We start from the raw sequence: 16,259 nt of genomic DNA, 5'->3' as shown, positions 1-16,259 counted from the left end.
AATATGAAATAGTTCTCTTTACGCGCAAAACATGTACCAAGAACGAACCGAAACCATGGCCTAAAAATCGAGGTACAGACCATACTGAAGTGAATGTGACACCACAGCACAGCACCCAGTGCGCACAGTGAAATGTGGTCTCTGCGTTTAACCCATCCCCTGAGGACGTCGGGCAGCCATGACACAGTGGCACCTCAGTGCCAGATTGGCGGATCGGGATCCGAACCGGCAACCTTCTGATTACGGGGCCGCTTCCTTAACTGCTAGGACACCACTGCCCCTCAAACAAATGAAGGCACCACTGGGATTCGAACCCAGGAATACTCCTGTTTACTAGACAGGCACTTTAAGCAACTCAAGACTCTGGAACAATGCCGGTGACAGAGGCAACGCCCTTGAGACGATGCAATTGTGATCAAGATTGGCAGAAAGATTGGTTTCAGACCCAGACTGAGATAAACAGGCTCACAGGGGAAATATGCTCATTCAGATGGTTCCATATCCACCAATTTTAACATGTATCTGCAACTTCACACATTAGACCTACCCAACGTACGTATCTACTGCTGCTTAATTCAAATCACTATTGATCTTCAGCAATGGCTCCGAAGCACTGCGGTCTTGAAAAATTCATGCCATTTATCACACCTCTTTTGCCACAGACACCAGCTCTCAGTCCTCACCTGGTGGAAAGTGGCTCGTTCATTTCGACTGGCCCTCGGGGAGGGCTGACACATGGCACAGACAGTCAAGGACGCGAGTAAAAACGATGAACAGTGCAGCCTTTTAAAACTGTCTGGAGCTCAATTTACCCACTCAGGTGTGTCGGCACGAAGGTCCGTTTCGGCCCAGAGCAATTGGTTTCGTCCCCAAAGCATCAACAGGGACCTCCGGACTTCTCAGAAGTGAGGTATGGACTTTTCTAAAAGTTTACAAGTCTTGCCGGTGATTGATTAGCGGATCAGATCACTAATCGCAAGGACAACTAGACCCTGTTTGACTGCAACTGTAGAGTCTTGTTGGTGCAGTAACATACGGGAAGAGTGGCAGTAGACACTCTACTATCAACCGGAAAACCATAAAGTCACAGGTTCAAGCCACAGTGGGTGGGGTTGGTGGCCCAAACGTGGCGTGCGCTGCTCTGAAGCCCGTTATTTTCTAAGGCTTGCGTCGCGAAAGAGAGGTTTTCAGTGCCGTATCCGTACCACATTTTCGCACGACCAATAGAGTCAAAGCTTCGGGTGTTCGGTCTTCCCCTTCGAGGCACACGCACACACAACCACAAAGCGGGAATGGAGGAAAAGCTGATTTTTGATAGGTGAAAAACCTTGTTTACTCTACTGCACACCCCTTCCGACGGACGGAGCGCCGTATGCCCACGCTCCGCCAATTTGGCTGCATTCGCCATTCGTCGGGTCCCGTTCTCCCCACTGCTTCCGTCCCTCTCCTGCCCGCCTCCCGACTCTCGCTCAATGGCTGCATACAGCCGACCCAGCACGTCTGCGCATGTGTCCTCCGGGGGTTGCATTTATGGAAATCGCGATTTTGGTTTGATTTTTGATATATTTTTCAGCCCTACACTTGACCACGAGTGTCTCCAGGGGGACTGTCCCCTTAACTACTGATTGTAAGGCGCTCTGGATAAGGTCTGGCAATCACTCGCTCCTCCACTTGGTCCATTGCTGTGTCCCACGTGGGACATGCCGGGGTCTGAAGTTGGAATAAGAGGTTTAAGATGAACACGTTGGCCTTGACCTACAGTGGTCGGCACTGACCAGCTGCTACGATTCAGAGGTCACCGGCTTTTGGGACAGAGGGTCTGTTGTGTGACAAGGATCGTGAGCCATAACCTGCAGCAGGATTCCTCCAGTGGGAACAATATCAAGTCAGGGAGCACAGGGACAGTAAGAACATCCGAATTGGATCCGTCAAATATAAACAGGTAGTTACCCTTCTTCTTCCCCTCCCGACTCAGAGATGACAGGCCCATTGCACCGTGCTGAGAGTAATTTATAATGCATTGCAGGAGCGGAGTGCTCCGGCTTTTTCCATCGTTCCTTCTCTTCCATCGTTCCTTCTCTCCCCCTCTCGTCCCTCTTATGTCCTGGATTTCCACGCTGGTGGAAGCCGAAGCGCAGCGGCTCCGGAGGATATTCCAATCTTCCTTCCAAACGCTTTAATTACCAAACTTTACGCGCCACTCCTCCGGGGGACGATTCGGAAGACGCGCCGTCGATCCAACGCAGAATTCATTAAGAGCCGCACACTCTTCACCTCCTCGCTGGTACCCTTCCGGCATGATTAAAAGATTCAGGGGATCCAACCGCACACACAATTTTTACATTTTCAGGGGTGTAACGATACATCACGAATCGGCGGACAATATAATATAAATGTCTGAGATGAAAACGCCACCTCAGTGCGCTACGGAGTGCACCGGTACGGCACAAAGTACACGAAAAGCCACAATGCACAAATTGCGGAGGCTGCAGCGATTATAAAAATCTACTTGCCCCATATCAAGTGTTTTACCCACAAGACAAGCTCCCCGCATCACATGACTGCTGGGTGGCATCAGACGAAGCACTTCGTGAATTTGGTTCAAGGGATCTTATTTTAGTTTTGTTTGGCCAATTTTTAAAAAATGTATTTGTATAAAATTCGCGAGAAATCGAATCTGAAACATTTGCCTGGTTTATGATGTTTCTGGTTATATAACCTATACTATATAACCTATATAACCTCTTGTTGATTCAAGTTTTGTTCTACAATGTACATTCTTACAACCCTATTAAATACGCTTCTAAAAAGGACCTAAAATAAATGAAATTGCATTTACACAGAAAGGAGGGTTTGTTCAAATGAATTGTACAATCGATGCATCACGATTCAGACATCGATGCATCTTTCTGCACGTTTTCCATTGTAAACATACTTATTCCTCGAAAGACTTTCAATTATGAAGTGTATGGGGGGAAAAGAGCAAATGCAATATGACAAATCCTGTTTAACCACTGGACATAATGATAATAAAATCAGCGTGTTTGTATGGATTGGACACTGACAGCCTCTTTGGACCAGCTGGCCGTGAGTTTACGTCGCGTTGGTGTGTGTGAAAGTCCCGCCTCCGCAGGGGCATGTATAGAAACGTGAATTATACACAATTCCGCGTTTTACAACGGACTCCATTACATTTCTTGGATTCTGTGATGCCGTCCGCGTTTTCCACATCGCGGAATTCATAGGGCCCTGTGTGTGGGGGCTGAGGAGCATGTTACTGTGTGTGTGTATGTGTGTGTGTGTGTGTGTGTGCAGAAGCCCCACTGATTTTGCTGAAAGAGATGCCAGACTGAATCCATCTGCCCATAACAACACTATCCAGCCGAGAGGGTTTGGAGGAAATACAAATTCCCCCACCGAGGTCAGAGATCCTGGAATGACCCTCCAGTGAAGTGGCAAATGTTGCTTTTACAAAGACTGATTCACTTCTGAAGGCTAATGCTGCCGTGAGGGTCTCGGGATGGAGTCCCGGGTTAAGATCTGACCCCAGCCTGCACCATCTTTGCTGAAGAACACAGCAGAACTTTACCAACAATGTCAATCAAACATCAACAGAGCATCCATCCATCATCAGCGCCTTTAGACTCCTCACGAAGGCATTTCATGCTCAATGGTTAATGGCCCACGGCGAGGGGGCATGAAGGACATTTCTGCTGCAGGCCGTATTTTCTGTGGAACCTTCTCTCTTCAAGTTAGACTCCATGCTGAGAGGACTGAGGGGGGTTGCAGGTCCGTGTGTGTGTGTGTGTGTGTGTGTGGAGGCATAAATCACGTAAATTCAAGCCAATATGGCAGCATTAGCATATTGACATGGAAATATTACAAACAACCAATACAGTATAATTCAACTTCAGCAACATAAACGTTGCACTGCAATTGAATGTGCAGTGCACATATATTTTAATGTATTGTCACGGTTGTGTTTCTGAACAGGGTTAGGGCCGGCTCCTGTCATTTCCCATGGGTCTGTGCAGCGAACCTGGCGCACTCCTCAGCCGTGGGCGGGTTACGCGTTGGACTGAGGAGCCCGGGAGGAGCTGGAGAGGAACCGGGAGTTTCAAAGTGTGCTGTTGTCCATCAGAACGAGCCCTGCGGTGCTGGGACAAAAAAAAAGAAAAAAGGTTTCTGCCGCATTTCAACACTCATCACCATGTCACTTACGAAAGGACAAACCGTCAATCACCTGCTCTGCTGGCTGTGCGGTGTTGAACGGTGATTCCCTTTGCGGTGGACGGACATTTAAAGAATTTTAAACATTTACAGGAGAATTGGTGGCCTAGCGGGCCCGTAATCGGAAGGCTGCGGGTTCAAATCCCGAAACGCCAAGGTGCCAGCCGAGGTCCCCTTGATGAAGGTATCATCATGGCTGTCACGGCTGCCCACTGTCACCAAGGGTGATGGTTAAAAGCAGAGGACACGTTTCACCGTTAACCATACTTCATAAGAAGAATTCATAAGACTAAAGCCTAAAGAGCTGATGCGATGCACGGTGCTTTTTTTTATATAAAAAGCATTCTTATATTTTATATAAGAATGTGGCATACAAAGACGTTTTATTCATTCACGCCAGTGCTTTAAATTCTCGTTTATTTCTCTAAATCCTGATGTGTACTTACAAACATGATCTTATCTGGTACCAGGAAAACTGTTTTTGTACGAGGAATGGTGAAGCACTCTTGTCTGTCCTGGTCGTTCCACGGCTCTGCTGAGTCACCGGTCAAGTGTGTGTGTGTGTGTGTGTGTGTGTCACTGAAGACTCCTTCCTGCTGCCTTTGCTTCACTAAGAGCATGGTGTGTGGGTGACACTGTTAATTACAGCACACACACACACACACACACACACACACAGGGTGTTCTGCTGCTCATCAGCACAGACTGAGCTTCATAAGAGCAGGACATCTCATCCAAACACAGTCCCACCCTCCACACAGCTATGGGGGCTCCTCAAGACACCACAACCTCCAACTAGTACACAAACACACACACACACGCACACACACAGATCTGGGTCACATTCAGCACTAGCACGCATTTATTTCTTCAGAAGAGCTCATTTCTTGCAACAACCGCCGCTCAGAGTCTGCCTACATCTTTGAATCCCTGAGGTTATATTATTTGGCCAGAAGAAGCCAGTTGGGGTCCATTCAGAAGAAGAACGTTTTTCAGCACCACCACATCTGTTTCTCGCCGCCTGGGTTTTTTCGGCAGATTTCAGCTTCACTACTGAACGCGGCGCGTCTCCACGGCAACCAAGACACGAAGAATTCAGGGCTCATTAGCTGGGCCGCGCTCAGAATGCAGATAGGTGAGTATATTATTGTCACAGGGGGAATTCGATGACGTACTTGCAGACATACTTTGGGCGTGGGGATAAGCCGTCGTACCGGTAGAGGACGCTGGGCGAGCGGGGCAGGAGGACCGGGGGCGCCTGGCCGGCGAGGAATGAGGAAGCAATGGACGCGCTGCAACGCAGCGGGGAGTCAGTTCGGGATCTTTGGGAAGGACCGGGGCAGAGGAGAACCGGAAGACGCCGGGTTTCAGGATGGTCCGGGATCTTGGAATGGACGGGAGTAGGTCTTGGGCGGCAGGACGGTAGGGGAGCTTGGAATCCCGTCTTAACCGATGGGTCAGGTAGGTTCAAGGTCAGGGGCAGGTAGAGGTTGTAGCCAGGAAGTTCCGGTCGGGGTTTTTTACGTGGTTTCCAGGGGATCAGGCAATTCTCGAAGTCGTGGGCAGGCGAAGGTCGTATTACAGGAAGGTACAATTATCTTGGGTCGTGGGTGAGAGAGCTAGCGTCTCTGGCGAGTAAACTCATACAAAGAGCGGGCGTGTCTCCTTGGGGTTACCTCACTTTTATACTTGCCACCGCCCGCGTCCATTTCCTCTTCCGGGTCGTCGTCTCCCAGGCTGGTGAGGCGCCCTCTAGCGGGCTGGAGGCGCGTTGGCCATGACAATTATATAAGAGGCCTAAAAATGATACCACGCAAAATCTCAACATTCAACGTCACTCCATCTAAAGAAATAAAAAAAAAAAGTGGTTCTTCTGTGGTATGAGCAGTCTACCAGTGTATCAGAAGGTTGCCGGTTCGAATCCCGATCCGCCAAGGTGCCACTGAGCAAAGCACCGTCCCCACACACTGCTCCCCGGGCGCCTGTCATGGCTGCCCACTGCTCACTCAGGGTGATGGGTTAAATGCAGAGGACAAATTGCACTGTGTGCACCGTGTGCTGTGCTGCTGTGACAATCACTTCACTTTAAGGATTTTAAGCACTTTAAGCATGACCATATCCATGTAAATCAAAATGGCAGTAACAATTATTCCTGTGTGGCTGCACCAATCAGCAATCAGGACACAGGGCAGGGTCACCACCCCACCAGCGGCACGTGTCCTGTCCAACGCCACCAAGAAACATTTCAGGACCTACACTAGGGGCAACATTCCGTCGTGTTTCACGCCGGCGATGCCTGGACCTGGGCGTGTGTGGCGTGACGGCGGTGTCCCGGTAAGGGGAAGTAGGCTTCGTAAAAGAAAGACAAAGCCTGCCAGGACAAGCGGTGGGGGAGGGACGGGGCAGAAGCCAGCCTGTCGTCAGGTGAAAACCCTCCGACGGCTTATTTCCCCCGCAACCCCGCCGCTTCCCTGCGTGGCTCCTCCCCCTCCTCCTGGCGGCAGGACGGAGGCGAGGAGATAAAGACAGAGGGAGGGGGGACGCAGACGGGAGAGGCCGGAGTGACAGGCGCGTCTCTCCCGCCATCTGCTCGTCACACACCTGAGCGCTCGCAACGCGGGCAGAGCGGCTGCCCCTCCGCGGTGACGGCTCAATCTGCGCCCGAAAAGTTCGTTCGTTTGTTTTAATTCCAACTCGAGTAAAAAAACAGGAGCGTTGCCGTCACGTGACCGGGGTGGGGGTGGGGCCGGGCGAATATTAAATTACGTCTCCGAACGCGTGGCCCGAAGCCATAATCATAAGCTGCTCGTGCGAGTTGGATGGGATTAAGGAGCAGGCGGGGGAGGTGTAATCCGCAACTCGATATTAAGAGGGCGGAGAGCGTTTAATACGCAACGCCGGCGAGGGGGACAGAGCGACCGAGGACGTTGCGTCCCAGAGAAGTCCCAGCTTCGTCCCGGGTTCGTCCCGTCCACCACTATTACTGCCTATCGTTATTTTTACATAGAGCCCGCCCACACCCCGCCTATCTCACCGATTAGTCAAAAAGGTCAAAGGTCAAAACGATAAACTCGGAAGACAGCAAAGAGTCAGGATTTTGTAAAGAACCATTTTCTGTTATCAGGGTGACCTCAACTCAGTAGACCAGCAGAACCCTAAATTCAGCAAAAGATCTAGATTCTTCCTCACACCCTGCATCGGGTGCCGTGTGCCGTACCGCGGCGTAAAAATAACCTCCATCATGAGTCAGCGGGCACGTGACGCCCTCGCCACGGGCCGAGCGCCCTCCCTTCTCGCTTCCGCCTGGGTCGGCCTGTAACCGCATTAGTCACAGAGACTCTTTTCCCGCACGTTTCCACCCCAAAACAGCACATCTAATATTTATCAAGCAGACGTTCTAAACCTTCCCAGCTATCACAGCGCCACTTCACTGTCTAGTTAATAAATGATAATAAAAACCCAAACGCAGATATCGCTGAGTATAAAAAAAGCATTTCCCTCTATACACAGACCCTGGACATATTGATGCAGTATTGGTGAAAAAGTAACATATTTTCCTATATACATCGATAAAAACACGACCACTGCACATTAAACTAGCTAATAAATACATAAACGTGATCCATCAAAGCGGCCATTAAAAGCCATTATGACGCAAACAAGCCGGCAAGTGTCCCATGAGTCTCTGGTACTCGTCTCAGTGAGCTCGTATCAGGTGCTATATGATGCCTCATTGCCCCTCTGGGATTGGACGGTGGGGTTGGGTGTCCACGCCCGGTCTAATATCCTGTCCTGGACGGGCTTCTGTGGCCATCTGCTTCCCGTCCGGTCGCCGGCCGTAGTCCAGCGTGAGCGTTGGCTCATCGCGGCTCTTCTGGTTCACGTGAGGAATTACGGCGTGCGGGATTTTTGCCGCCTAACATAACAACCTGCAGCGAGACAGCGAGGGACACACTCGGGGATTTGATTCACGTCAGGCGCGCTGCTCCTGTTCCAAACCACTTAACAGCTATACTAAATAACTCGGGAACCAGCATCAACGTGAAGTTAGCAGATCTTTAATCTCACCACTAACACCAAGGCCGTCAAGGTCAGCAAAACAAAAAAAATGAAACGTTTTTTCATAAAACTTTATTTAAATTAGGAGAATCATAGCATTTAAATGAAACGTGTTAACTTTAAATGAACCTTGTTAAACACCTTGTTAAATCGTGGCAAGCGTTAAACAGCGAAGAGCGTTAAACAGCGAAGAGCGTTAAACAGCGAAGAACGTTAAGCATCAAAGAACGTTAAACAGCAAAGAACGTTAAACAGCGAAGAACGTTAAACAGCGAAGAACGTTAAACAGCGAAGAACGGTAAACAGCAAAGAGCGTTAAACAGCGAAGAGCGTTAAACAGCGAAGAGCGTTAAACAGCGAAGAACGTTAAGCATCAAAGAACGTTAAACAGCAAAGAACGTTAAACAGCGAAGAGCGTTAAACAGCGAAGAGCGTTAAACAGCGAAGAACGTTAAGCATCAAAGAACGGTAAACAGCAAAGAGCGTTAAACAGCGAAGAGCGTTAAACAGCGAAGAACGTTAAGCATCAAAGAACGGTAAACAGCAACGAACGTTAAACAGCGAAGAGCGTTAAACAGCGAAGAGCGTTAAACAGCGAAGCGCATTAATCAGCGATTAACGTTAAACAGTGAAGCGCCTTAAACAGCGATCAACGTTAAACAGCGAAGAAAGTTAAACAGTGAAGAGCGGTATCAAAGAACGGTAAACAGCAAAGCGTGGTAAACAGCAAAGCGTGGTAAACAGCGATCAACTTTAAACAGTGAAGATCGCTAAAAAACAGCGATCAACATTGAACAGCGGCGAACGTTAAACGGCGACGAGCGTTAAACGGCGACGAACGTTAAATGGCGACGAACGTTAAACGCCCACGAACGTTAAACGCCAAAGAATGTTAAACAGAATCAAGCAAATGCCAGTGAAATGTCAATCGAAAGCAGCTACAAATTTTGCCGTAGTAAAAATGCGTACGGCGTCATTATGCTACAATCGTCCATGCAAAATCATCTTCGTCTTCACCGCGATGCATTGATTATGACATCTTTTTTCTGAAAATTTCTACATTGTAGAACAAAACTTGAATCAACAAGAGGTTATATAGGTTATATAATATAGGTTATATAACCAGAAACATCATAAACCAGGCAAATGTTTCAGATTCGAGGCTAACTGTTGATTGACTGTTAAAACAGGCTAAAGGATCTTTAAAAAAGGACAAAAACAACATTGTGTGTAAATGAAATGGGTGGATTTGGGAATAAATGCGGCAATAGAAAAGACCTCCTTCCTGTCTCCGTATCAGACCTACGGTGACCCCGGCGCTACACTGGGGAGACTGCCGATGCCCAGATGTCATGTGGGAAAAGGTCAGAGTGCCTGCGGCGCCAACACACCAGTGAGATTGTGGTCCATTCCAGCCCCTTTTTAATACCCCCAGCTAAGGAACATTTTAAACGCTAACAAATACCAAAAGCAGAACACATGCCGAGATGAAGGAACAGAAAGGTCTTTGGTGAACGATTATTATTATTAGTCTGCTTCGCTTCTAAAGAACACAATAAAATCTCCACCGGAACCTCCAACTCCCATCATGCACAGAGGAGGTAAAAAAGGTTTGGAAGGATGAACAGTAATGACCCTTAAATTATATATGATGTGCATGACCACAATAAAATGATTTCTCATGAATAAACTGGGTAGACATTTATAATTCGACCCAGATTACATCTGTGTGTAATCTATGTTTATATATAAAACATACATACATACAGTACAGGCCAAAAATCTGTACACGCCTTCTCATTCAACGTGTTTTCTTTATTTTCATGACCATTTACGTTGGTAGATTCTCACTGAAGGCATCAAAACTATGAATGAACACATGTGGAGTTATGTACTTAACAAAAAAAGGTGAAATGATTGAAAACATGTTTTATATTCTAGTTTCTTTGCTCTGGTTACTGCTTTGCACACTCTTGGAATTCTCTCGATGAGCTTCAAGAGGTCGTCACCTGAAATGCTTCTCCAACAGTCTTGAAGGAGTTCCCAGAGGTGTTTAGCACTTGTTGGTCCAGCTCACCCCAAACCATCTGGATTGGGTTCAGGTCCGGTGACTGTGGAGGCCAGATCTCCACTTTTTGTTAAGTACAGAACTCCACATGTGTTCATTCATGGTTTTGATGCTTTCAGTGAGAATCTACCAACGTAAATGGTCATGAAAATAAAGAAAACACATTGAATGAGAAGGTGTACTCTATGTATGTGAAAAAAAAACTATTTCATCATATTACTATTTTTTACCATGTTCTGACTTCCACATTGTTTGGTCATCTGCCTCTGATGGCCTCAGCCGAACTGAAGAGCTGTTATCTTTTAGAAACTAGTCATTGTACTACAACAGCATTGTATTGTGTGATAAAGGCTAAAGGTCAAAGTCAGGTTATTGAAAACTGTAAGCTTTAGCAGGTGTTTCATAAACTTGGTTCCTTTTAAATTCATACACAGAACAGAGAATAACAGCCATGCTGCAGGTTCAAACTCTCAACACACACACACACACACACACACACACACACACATACTCTGAAGCCTCCTCCTGTCATGTGTCAGGTCTACATTATTAATGAGCCTGAGCTCCTCAGACAAGTCAAATCCCCGAATATACCTCCTACAACACACTCCACACACACATTCACATTTACACACACCGGCACAAAGACACGCATTTCATCTCATGCCAACCAATACTGCATTTTTATACACACACACACACACACACACACACACACACACACACACAGCAGATGTCACCTGATGCCGCTTTGTGTGGGTTCTCCAACCAGACAGCGCTCTCCTGCATAATTCAGCACTTCAGTGAGGAGAGGATAACGCCTGCTATTCATGCACACTCGAACACCCTGGTCCTCACCGGCCATCGGCAGCCGATAAAGACTGGCCTCGAACCCCTCACGTGGCATTCAAACGGCAGTACAAAACCCACACAAGGTTCATCCGTCCGCCATCACTTCGAAGCAGCTCTCCAACGCGAAACATTAACACATTAATTATTTTAGAAGATTTTTACACAGCAGATGACGCGGCATACCGGTTTAAACAAAGCGTCCTAATTAATCACACGGAGCAAGATATTTTACATTTTAATCATTTCATTTCCAGTCGTTTAGTTGGAAGTGCTCGTAACAGCACAAAAACACTTTGACTTTCAACTAAAATGTTAAATTTACGCGGCAAACATAGATTTTTTTAGGATTTAGGAGAGGAGAAACGAACTTTTTCCTTGATTATTTCCATCGCCCAGTAGATGGATCTTTTATTATATTTGTGTATGTGACGTATTGACGGCGGCAGGACAGTGACCGCTGGCCAACAATGCTTAGCATGTAGCGCTTAGCGTCAAATTTGAAAATAGTGCCCATAGACTTATATTTACAGCATTTTCCAGACGCCCTAATCCAGAGGGACTTACAGTCAGTAGTTACAGGGACAGTCCCCCCCTGTAGACACTAAGGGTTAAGTGTCTTGCTCAGGGACACGATGGTAGTAAGTGGGGTTTGAACCTGGGTCTTCTGGTTCATAGGCGAGTGTGTTAGCCGCTAGGCTACTACCACCCGTGTAAAGCATGACACGTTGAGCTCAACTCGCTGTTGTGAAAAGGGCCTTCAGATTTGCTACCATGAGCAGAAAAACTGCTCCCAACAGGTCCCAAAGGTCCAAAATAAGCCCCAACTGGACCAGGCATCTGAACTGAGGGAACCAGGCATCGCTGCACCTCAACCATGGACCTGCGCATCTCTTTCAATCACGCCCGTTCATCTGATCCTTCACTGGCCACCAGACCTTCTCGGTTCACCGTTCGGCCGGAAGCTGAGCGGAAATATCCGACTTTAATTGAGCAATAACGAATCTGGGCTGAAGGGTAAACATCTGACACCGTTCTCCGGGCAGAGGCTCTGAAGGCTCTGAAGGCCTCTTTAATTATTCACTGCCACGTCTTATCTGGATTTTATTTTATGCCAAATGAGGTCTCCTTTGAAGGCGCTGGTGAATTAAAGTTTCACACGTTCTGACTCTTCAATCCAAACTCATCCACCGCCTGGGACGTCAATAAAACAAGAAGCCAGGGACCCCAACATGAGCGTCCAGCGTCCATCTCTGAACCCTAACGTGAGCGTCCAGCTCTGACCCCCAACATGAGCGTCCAGCTCTGAACCCTAACGTGAGCGTCCAGCTCTGAGCCCCAACATGAGCGTCCAGCTCTGAACCCTAACGTGAGCGTCCAGCTCTGACCCCCTACATGAGCGTCCAGCTCTGAACCCTAACGTGAGCGTCCAGCTCTGAACCCTAACGTGAGCGTCCAGCTCTGACCCTCAACATGAGCGTCCAGCTCTGAACCCTAACGTGAGCGTCCAGCTCTGACCCCCAACATGAGCGTCCAGCTCTGAACCCTAACGTGAGCGTCCAGCTCTGACCCCCAACATGAGCGTCCAGCTCTGAACCCTAACGTGAGCGTCCAGCTCTGAACCCTAACGTGAGCGTCCAGCTCTGACCCTCAACATGAGCGTCCAGCTCTGAACCCTAACGTGAGCGTCCAGCTCTGACCCCCAACATGAGCGTCCAGCTCTGACCCCCTAACAGTGAGCGTCCAGCTCTGAGCCCCAACATGAGCGTCAGCTCTGAACCCTAACGTGAGCAGTCCAGCTCTGAACCCCTAACGTGAGCAGTCCAGCTCTGACCCTCAACATGAGCGCCCAGCTCTGAACCCTAACGTGAGCGTCCAGCTCTGACCCTGACCCCCAACGTGAGCATCCAGCTCTGACCCCCTACATGAGCGTCCAGCTCTGAACCCTAACGTGAGCGTCCAGCTCTGAGCCCCAACATGAGCGTCCAGTGTCCACCTCTGACCCCCAACGTGAGCATCCAGCTCTGAACCCCTACATGAGTGTCCAGCATCTAGCTCTGAACCCCAATATGAGCGTCCAGTGTCCAGCTCTGACCCGGAAGGAACCCCCAGATCCGTTCCCCAGGATTCCGACAGATGTAAACACACACGTGCGCACAGGGTAGCTGTGTCCTTCAGGGAGGCGAGAGAAGTAGGACAGTGTGAGGAGGAGGAGGACCATTGCATCAGTGCAGTATTATAACAGAAAAGTCCTTCTGCAGTACCAGTGCAGCAGTACAGAGAGAGAGGGAGGGAGGGAGAGAGAAAGAGAGAGAGAGGGAGGGAGAGAGAAAGAGAGAGAGAGGGAGGGAGGGACAGAGAAGAGAGAGAGAGAGAAGAGGGAGGGAGGGGAGGGAGGGAGGGAGAGAGAGAGAGGGAGGGAGGGAGAGAGAGAGAGAGGGAGGAGGGAGAGAGAAAGAGAGAGAAAGAGGAGAGAGAGAGAGAGAGGGAGGAGGAGGAGAGAGAGGAGGGAGAGAGAGAGAGAGAGAGAGGGGGGGGAGAGAGAGAGAAGAGGAAAGAGAGAGGAGAGAGATAGAGGAGGGAGGGAGAGAGAGAGAGAGGGAGGGAGGGCCATATTGCTCATCAGACACCATTAAGCCCCAGAAGAAGGGGGTGGGGCTGAACACTTGGGGGGGTGGAGCCTGCAGCTCTCAGCACCACTGCTGTAGAACCGCACCAGCCTTCCTCCACGCTCCCTCGTCCACACGCGCACAGACAAATCCACACAAATCAGACCGGGATTTTCCTGCCTCGATCCGTCCTCACTTACGATCTAACGCTGAACTGAGGGCTGACAACGTGTGAGTGAAACGTGCCCGTTTCCAATGCAGTATACAAGACGTTCGCCATCGAGATCTCCCCATTCTGACCTGTCCGCATGTTCTGGGCGTGGTCACTTTTAACTGAAGTTATTATTATCATCATACTATCATTATTATCATCGTAGTATATCGTATACTACGTACCAAACGTATCCATACGCTGCTAAATTATCATTCTGCTGCCACTTTGTCTAGTTTGTGTCGCCCTGCACTGTATTGTGGGTCGGTGTCCTTTGTCATGTTTTTGTGCTATTTCCACTTGCACACTGTGAGTCCCCGAAGCCTCGCTGTCTCGTCTCTCTCTGTGCGCCTGTGTGGGACTTTGGGGTCCAGTTCTCCTTGCAGCTCCGCGTGTCTCGCAGCTCAGTGACATATCTGGCCACGCGGCCTGCGCCACACATCAAACGATCCAGAACATTCTACTTCTGGGTGTCTCTGCGTAACTAGAACGCAGACAATCATGGAACCCGAAGACATGTTTGAGGTGACGTTAGTGCACAATGTTTGTCACAGCGCATCAACAACCAGGACATTAACACAGACTGTGGGTGTCACGCACTTTTGTTTGGTGTGCCAAAAGGCCGGGTGCGAGGGACATTGGCATGTCCTCGGGGACAACATTGATCTCCTCGTTACGGTGACAGCAGCCAGCGGGTGGGACGTGGCGGGGGAAGGGAGGGGAGGCGCTTCGTCCTTGCCGTTGGTTTGAGCGACTTTGACGGATGCCGCTGAAGAGCCGGACGTTTTCTGCCCGCGGTGGCGCCCCCTGGCGGTAGGAGGCCGCGTCACACTGCTGCAGTGTGGCCAGAGTTGCCAGGATTAAAAATAAATTGTGTATTGCACTCCACTGTCACTGTCGCCTTTTTATTGCAACTGGTTAGTCTCCCGAGGTCTACACATTAACGCGGGATCTGGGGTTAAAGGAGCGAGCAGAACCTCCACTGGGCATTATGATGAGGCATAAGAGCGTTATAACGATGTTGGTTGTGCGCAGGTTCCTCACATTCTCCACCTCTCCAGGATCACAGCGCCCTGGACGATTCCTTTCGCCCTTTCATCCCGCCATCGCGTAATCCCCACCGCAGCGCGGCCACAAAAGCAGCCCGGGCGGCGTCGCGCCGGCGGACGGACGCAACAACGTACCTGTCGCTCGTCGACTGCGGCGGCTCTCCCGCGGGCTTCTCGGTCCGGTGGCGCCTGTGCTGCGGCCGCTCGGCTCCCATCCACTCGTCGTCGGGCTGAGGCTGCGCTCCCGGTCCCCGCTGCTGAAGTGCTGGACAGCGCAGCGGCGGCGTCAATAACATGCGGCTGGTGTCGGCGCTACGGGGCCGCGCCCTCTGGCGGCCGGAGGCTGCGCTGCACGACGCGGCCGTGTCCGCGGTTGCCAGGACGGCGCTTTTTACGCCGTTTTCATTTGACTGCAGAGGTCTACCACGTCGAGATCAGCTCCGTACACGTTTTAAAAATCCTTTTAATTTACAGTCTTCCTCATAATCACAAAGACTCTTATTATCTGGAAGCATGAAATTCTTTTTCTTCTTAAAATTAACTAATAATTATTAGATTAATTTCTGTTTATGTCAATTTTAAAGTTTAAAGTGAAAAGTTTAAAGTGTAGTGATTGCCACTTGTAATACACAGCAGCACAGCACATGGTGCACACAGTGAAATGTGTCCTCTGTATTTAACCATCACCCTTGGTGAGCGGTGGGCACCATGACAGGGCGCCCGGGGAGCAGTGTGTGGGGACGGTGCTTTGCTCAGTGGCACCTCAGTAGCACCTCGGCAGATCGGGATTTGAACCGACAACCTTCTGATTACGGGGCCGCTTCCTAGGCCACTGCTGCCCCAAAGGAACCGCGGAGAATGCGGGAGAATTTACCACGGTGGTAGTGACAACAACTGCTGGTTAACATGATTACTTTCTCGTTACAACAGTTTACACTCAGACCCCGTTTTTCTCTGAAACAGGTACATTTCTATCTAATTTCTATCTAATTCCGTCCACACGGAAACCTAGGATGGTTACTCTCTAAAACGGGCTCCAGCCTGCCCACTCTGAAACCTGATTGGCTTACTTACTCATGCTGTCATGTTCGTTTGCTGGCTCTAGATTCTGGAATATTTGATTCAGTCTGCGGGCATCAATCTGCCGGGAGACTTGGGATGTCTGTCACGCTGGTTTGACGTGG

At 49.3% G+C, this 16,259-nt stretch overlaps 1 protein-coding gene across 3 annotated transcripts in view; it reads right to left on the bottom strand.

Annotated features, from left to right (window-relative positions):
* Positions 1 to 15,394, bottom strand: part of srrm3 (serine/arginine repetitive matrix 3) — a 40,425-nt gene extending 25,031 nt beyond the window's left edge. Inside the window, exon 1 of one of the 3 annotated variants that reach the window (XM_028982347.1) lies at positions 15,211 to 15,394. The gene's annotated coding sequence lies outside the window, so the exon portion shown is untranslated. The remainder of the gene's footprint in view (positions 1 to 15,210) is intronic. The other 2 variants (XM_028982346.1, XM_028982348.1) reach the window with 2 other exon arrangements.
* Positions 15,395 to 16,259: the final 865 nt, after the last annotated feature.

This window comes from Denticeps clupeoides, chromosome 6, assembly GCF_900700375.1.
Source record: "Denticeps clupeoides chromosome 6, fDenClu1.1, whole genome shotgun sequence".
Lineage (NCBI taxonomy): Eukaryota > Metazoa > Chordata > Actinopteri > Clupeiformes > Denticipitidae > Denticeps > Denticeps clupeoides.
This window is presented reverse-complemented; position numbering and strand designations above follow the sequence as displayed.